Source organism: Pteronotus mesoamericanus, unplaced genomic scaffold (genome assembly GCF_021234165.1).
Source record: "Pteronotus mesoamericanus isolate MK-2021 breed Mesoamerican mustached bat unplaced genomic scaffold, CSHL_Meso_final contig_657, whole genome shotgun sequence".
Taxonomy (NCBI): domain Eukaryota; kingdom Metazoa; phylum Chordata; class Mammalia; order Chiroptera; family Mormoopidae; genus Pteronotus; species Pteronotus mesoamericanus.
This window is the reverse complement of record NW_026555229.1, coordinates 16224500-16231246: the sequence shown is the minus strand read 5'-3', so window position 1 is coordinate 16231246 and position 6747 is coordinate 16224500.

The window sequence follows — 6747 nt, the reverse complement described above, 5'->3', positions numbered from 1 at the left end:
AATATAAAAATAAACTTTGTGTTTCATGTGCTCACAACTGTAAACCTACTTTTGTCTGACTCCATATTTTAAACTCAAGTAGGCAGACTTTGCACAGAAAAAGACAAATCAAACTTTAGGAAACATAAATCGACTAGGTACAATCAGTGTACATCATAAAAAACATACAAATACTTAATTAGAGCATTATATAGTTGGGGAGAATTGTGAGCACACAAGAAAATTCAGATTTGAGTTTTTAATTGATTGACTCACACATCTATCCATTCGTTCATGTGGTAGTCATATCCTCACCCAATTAACCAGCGGATTTACACATGGGAAAGCAACCCCAGGAGTCACAAATACTTCTTTGTTTTACAGGTGGACACACAGCAGCTTCAAGGGGAGAGGTTATTTATCTGAGTTCATTTCATTAGGTGCTTCTGGAATCGGGACCAGACTTCAGATCCTCTAATTCACGACTCCGTGCCCTTTCGCTACATTAAGTTTAAAATATTGTAGAAGTTAAAAAGAAACTCCTGTTCCTGCGATTTCAGAAAACACCTCTGCGTTGTTGGTACAAAATAGTAGGTTCACCATTTTCCACTTGCCTTCTGCCCTTTTTCTTTTTCCAAATTGTGTGTTTTGGCCTCCTTAGGCTTGTCTTTTCCTGTTGGTGATGACCAATGGGATAATTTCTGGCTTTGAAAATCCCTGCAGAGTATTATGCTAAGTGAAATAATCCAGTCAGAAAAGGACAACTACCATGTGATTTCACTTATATGTAGAAACTAATAAACAAAATAAACAAACAGACTCATAGATAGAGAACAGACTGACAGCTGTCAGAGCGGAGGGGGCTGGGGAGCTGGGTGGAAAAACAGGAAGGGAGTAAGCAAAAAAACCAAAACAAAACAGAACACCTCATAGACACAGACAACAATTTGGTGATTACCACAGGGAAAAGAGAGTGGGGGGAGGTAGAAGAGGGTGGGGGGGATAAATGATGATGGAAGGAGACTTGGCTTTGGAGGGTGAACACACAATACAGTATTCAGATGATGTATTATAGAATTGTACATCTGAAACCTCTATAACTTTATTAACCAATGTCATCCTAATAAATTAAAAAAAAAACTAAAACAAGAAAAAAAAACAAGGAAAAAAAAGTCCATGGGCCTTTGTAAGTGCTGGTAAAAGAAACCTCTATAAATAAGTCAGAGAAAATCTTGCCCTTTCCCCTGAAGATTCAGAGAAAAAGCCAATGGCATTGTGCACAGTAAAGATGTCGTTAGTCAAACACCTGGACGTTAGATTGATGTTAGAGCCTGTGGAGGTGCCCCGTATCCTGTGAAAGGTCTAAGTCTCATTGGCTGGCTTGAAAACGTTTTCTTGTGGGAATAAAATTGGAATTCCTTTCAGCTCTCCAGAAGCCATAAATACTCATACCTTTTCATTTTTAAGGCAGAGGAAATTGCTAACCCTCCCCTTTTCTTACACTTGCATGTGGTATCATGATTTGGACAGAGTTCTTATTTAAACAAAGAGCTCGAGAGTGTTGTCACACAGAAATGAATGGCGTCTGGAGGCTTCACCCGCTGCCCACATGTTCTTTAAGTGGAGCCAGGAAATAATGGTGTTTTCCTTCTCTTTTAAACGGGCATTCTCGTCTTCCTCCACGCACGCCCACATCCCTAGCCTAAGGTGCTCTGCTATGTTTGCTGTGGTTATTCCTAAATAATGGGCGCAGGTCTGGTAGCTGCATCTGCCTTTGTAATCAACGGGCACTGTTCTGCCGTTGACGCAGTCGGGACCACGGCACTGTGTCAGAGACAGCCCAGGAGGAGTGGGCAGGGCGGGTTCTGGCTGGCACCATCCTAAATCTAGTGGGCAGGGCCTCTCCCCCTCCTCCTGGGACCCTCAAGGAAAATTATTGCTCCTCTGGGCGCAGTGGAAAGTCACTAGATCCTTGATGGGTCAATGTTTGTGTGTATGGATGAGTGAAATGTCACGTGCATTCCTCAGGACCACAGTTACCGGAAAATAACACTGAATTCCAAAATGGGATCACTGATAGCAGAGATGGGGCGACCACAGAATTCAGAAATGAAAACCTGCCGGTGTCTCTCCCTGTTGCTCTTGCTTCCACAGGAGATCAATGAGCAGAGGACGAGGGCTGTAAGAGTGGCCATCAAGGAACCTGGTTCTTCTCTGCGGCTCCCATCCTCGTGCCTGCGCCTGTGATCGGCGGTGTCCTCTCCTGTGTCCTCTTCAGGGTTGAGCCTACCTCATGAGCAGGGACTACCTCTTGAGATCTTGTTTTTTTGTGTAACCTCATGATTTAGCACAATGCCTGACACATAAGGAAAACTCAGTAAATAATTGTTGAATGAATGAATAAAAAGCCAATAAAAATGAAAGAAAAATATGTGGCTATGTAAAGGCTAAATGTTTGCAAAACTCAAACATAGAAAACAATCACCTTTCGTATTGGAATAAAAGCTCCTAGGGAGACTCCACTCTTCTGAGTATAAGACTTAAATCATTTAGAGCAGAACTTCTGAAGAAACACGTGTAAAAAATTTTTAAAAGCTGGTCTGGTATTACAACATCAGCATGTATTTGGGGGAAAAAATAACAAAACACAAAACACACCTATCATTTTTATTAGAACAATCTACAGAGAGTAAAGATTTACAAAATCTTTCTGGCTAGAGGATATTTTAAAAAGATTGATTTTTCCCAAGTGAGGGAGTAAAACCCCAGGAGGGAGAGGAGACTTTTATGTTTATCTAACATGAGCTTGGTTTTAAAAGGCTGGGAAACAACACCATAGCATAAATTATACGCTGTTCTGAGGCTCTCTGTTCTGGAGAGCTGCAGAGTCAACACGACCTGAGGGCTCTATTAAACAGGGCATTTCTATTGTTTACTCTGATCTGAGGAGCCTAGGGAAATAGTTGCACAATTTGACCAAGTATCGGGATTTCCCTGAGCTTCCACTGGAGCATCGATTACCTGCCTCCTCCAGCTCCGGGTCTGTCTGGTACAGAGGTTTCAGTGCCTCTCCCGGAACTGGGTCTGTAACAACCGTGTGCCCCTCGCTCCAGTCCCCTCAGAGGTTATACCTGGTTCACCTTCATCAAGTCCCCTTTCTCCTCTCCCCCTGCCATCAAACAGCTAGATTCCAAACCACCCAATATTCTAATTTGCCTACGGCTCTTACTGGTACAGGCCTTTCAGGTTTATAAAGAGCTACTATATGCATGATCCTTGACATTTAAAAAAAAGACAGGTGAGCGGTTGAGACCTGTAAGGGAGGTGCAGAGAACTCCCATCCCGCAGGCCAGCAGGTAGATGGTCATTCCCGCACTACCTAGCGGAGAGGACCCTGAGGCTCATCGAATACCTCCAAAGATGTGCTAGTTCACAAGAAATATATGCGATAGAGAAAAGCACTAAATGATGTGAGGCGATCCCACAGTTCAATGTGAGAAATGTTACAGGACAGATGATCTGGTTTATTCAACAATATGGTGTGGAAGAAGGAGAGGGGAACTGTTATAAATGAAAATAGGCTTAGGGACAAGGCCATTAGAGGTAATGTGTGGATCTGGTTTGGATCCCAAGTTAAACAAACTCACTGCCAAAGGACATTTGTCAGATGATATGGGAAATTTAAATACAATCAGAATGTAAGATGATATTAAGGAATTGTTAATTTTTTAAAGTTAACTTTGAATTCATTTAAGCATGATTATTGTTAACAAATGGGTAGTTTGTATGTTAAACAAATTTGTGGTTTAGAATTACATACTAAAGTATGTAAATGAGAGAAATAGTAGTATGTCTAGGATTTGCTTTGAACTACTCCAGCAAAAACAAACAAAACAAAACAGGAGTGTGTGTTTGTGTATGCACTCATCAGATAGAATTGGCAAAATATGAACAGTTAAACCGGTTCACAGGTATTCCTTGCTGCTGAGAATATTTGAAAATTTCTACAATAAAAAGTAAAGAGAAAACATTTCTTAATTTTAAAAAGAAAGAGAGCAGGAGGGACTTGACAGTGTTGAATTCTGCTGAGGGATGGAATGAAAGCACAAAAATCTCCCATTTGGCTTAGTGGTTGGCAGTCATGGGAAATCTTGGCGAGAGCTGTTCTGAGGTCAGATCAGAGCATCTGGGAATTTAAGGTTGACAATGATTTTTCTCCCAATGGGACAGACTTAGACTTTTAAAAAATGGATGCAATGAGAACTTGAATATACAAAAGAAAGAAAATGAACCCTATAGGGTAAGAGTCCCAAGAAAGGAGGAAGGGGGGAGAGCCAATGGACAGGCAGGCACTGGTCTTGGATAGGAGAAGGGGAGGCTGTCCCAGTAGAAAGGAAAAAATAGAGTGGACGCAGATGAAGGTGCCGGGTATATTTGGATCACAAAGAGGAGATATTTGCTCTCTTGACGACCTCTGTTTTCTGTACAAAGTAGGAGGAAATTCAGGATGAGATGTGTATAAAAACCAAAATTCAAAAACAAAGACACGCGTAGAGTTTCCGGACAGTGTTAGTGACCGATTCCTAGTCTTGTATGTCCTCCCTGTGATGCCATCGTCCCAATAGCACTCAGCTGTTGGGGTGCTGGGTTAGAGAACGAGAAACACTGGCTGCCTTCAGTTTGAGGTTTTGCCTGACAGGGTGCAAACCCTCCCCCCCACCAAAATAGGGAGTTCAGGGCATTAGTAGCATTATTACTGGACTAAATAATCAGGCAACTTAAGCAGGGTATAAAAGGAAATGGGTTGGTGGATTTCAAGGAAGTAGAAGGCTAAGGGATCAGAAGCCACAAAGAGCTCTGAGAATGTCACCTTATGAGCCTGAAGGAGGCTGCTCTGTTGAAGAGGGGGATGCTCCAATGAGCAAGTTTGGAGGTGGGCATTTGTGGTTGATACGATGACAAGTTATGAGTGGGAGTCAATGGCAATGGGGAGTGGAGGAAGTGAATGGCTAGTTGGATTGGAAGTCACTTTTCAGCGTTAATGGCAGTTCATTCAAGAAGCAGAAGAACTTCCTAACAGGCCTCTCCTGAACATCTGCAGGCCCCAGACACCATGCTACAATAATACAGGGCACTCAGAGAGGAAAAGAAGTATTGTCTTTAGAGCTGTCCTAGCAACAGTATGCACAGATAACAAGTTCTCTCCCTGACCTTTCAGAATCCCTTTGCCCAGATAGCCCATGTACTATTTCTCACCCTCACAATATTCTTAAAATGCAAAAAAAGGGGAGAAATATTAGGAACTATGGGACAAAACGTCTGTATTTTATTAAAATAGGGTTCCCAGAAATTGACTCTCATTTCTCTTTTCAAGCTTAGAAAGAGTTGGCCAAGAGACCTCCCGGGCAAGGAGACTGGCCAGGACCCACAGAGCCTAATGTCACATCCCGGTTGGTGAGCCCTTCCCGAAAGGAAGACTGGGCTGCAAGAGAGCAGTGCAGGCCCAGGACCGCTGCTCTCACAGTGAGGTCCGCTCCAGCCCCCTTGGAATCAACTCCGTAGCCAGCTTGCTTTGGGTGAAGGGCAGACACACAGCAGGGCTCAGACCCTCCCAGGTGGGGCGCTCATGGCCACCCTGCTCCTGGCTGGCCTAGGCCTCGGGCTGATGTGCCCAGCAGGGAGGGACACTCAGCCAAGTCATGCCAAACGTGTCCCATCTTCTTTCCTCCTTCTACCAATCAATCTTCTATACCCTCCTTGCGCAAGGGCAAAGAGCCCCGACTTTGCTCTCTGCTTTCTGCCGCAGCTCAAGTTGACGTCCACCCATGGGGTGCCAAGCCTCTCTTTGTAAGCTTCCATTGGTTGTGGGGTGCCAAGGAGAAGCAAGAAACCCTCTGCAGAGTTTCTGTCAACACTTCTTTTCCACAATATTTACAGCACAGAGCTGTGACCCAAGCACTGAGCCCAGTGGGAGAGAGCAGAGTAATAAAATAGCCACCTTTCATTTTCATTTTTTAAATGAAATCATTTTTTACTGTTATTCTATTCCAGGTGTCCTAATATTTCCCCCTTTGCCTTCCTCCGCGCATCCCACCCGCGCCCCCGCAGTGAGCCCGCACACTGCTGCCCGCTCCCGTGGGTCACTCAGACGTGTTCTTCGTCCGGCCCCTTCCCATCCTTTCCACCATTGTCCCCCTCCTCCCGCCCCTCTGGTCGCTGTCAGCCTGTTCTGCGTTTCCATGCCTGTGGTCCTATTTTGTTGGAATGAGGACAACCGAGTTAGAGGAAACTGAAGCAAAATAAAAGAAAAAAACCGCAATGGACACATTTAAATATAACAATATTGTTATTGTGAAAACAAAGCATTAGTCAAGTGCTTTACAAATGAATGCTGCCTTCAGGCTAAATAATTTGTATCATGGCCTCTAAGATCCAGAGGGCTGAGAGCTTCTCCTGCCTCAGGAGGGCTCTAGAAGGGGCTGATGATCCTCAGGCCCATTGCCCACTGATACACACTGTATATATGCTCCAAAATCTCTCTTATCTCACATATACCCTGAAGACCAAGGAAAACCTTGGAAATACTAATGTACTCCCATTAGTTTTCATTCTTAGTAGATAAACATTATCAACCCACAGGGTTATAATCTGTATATCATGAACTATCATCATAATTTGTCAAAGCAAGTTTTAAAGACATAATAAACATTTTTTAAATCATTTTAGAACAATGACTATTCTACCTGGAAATACTCAAAACACGCTTCA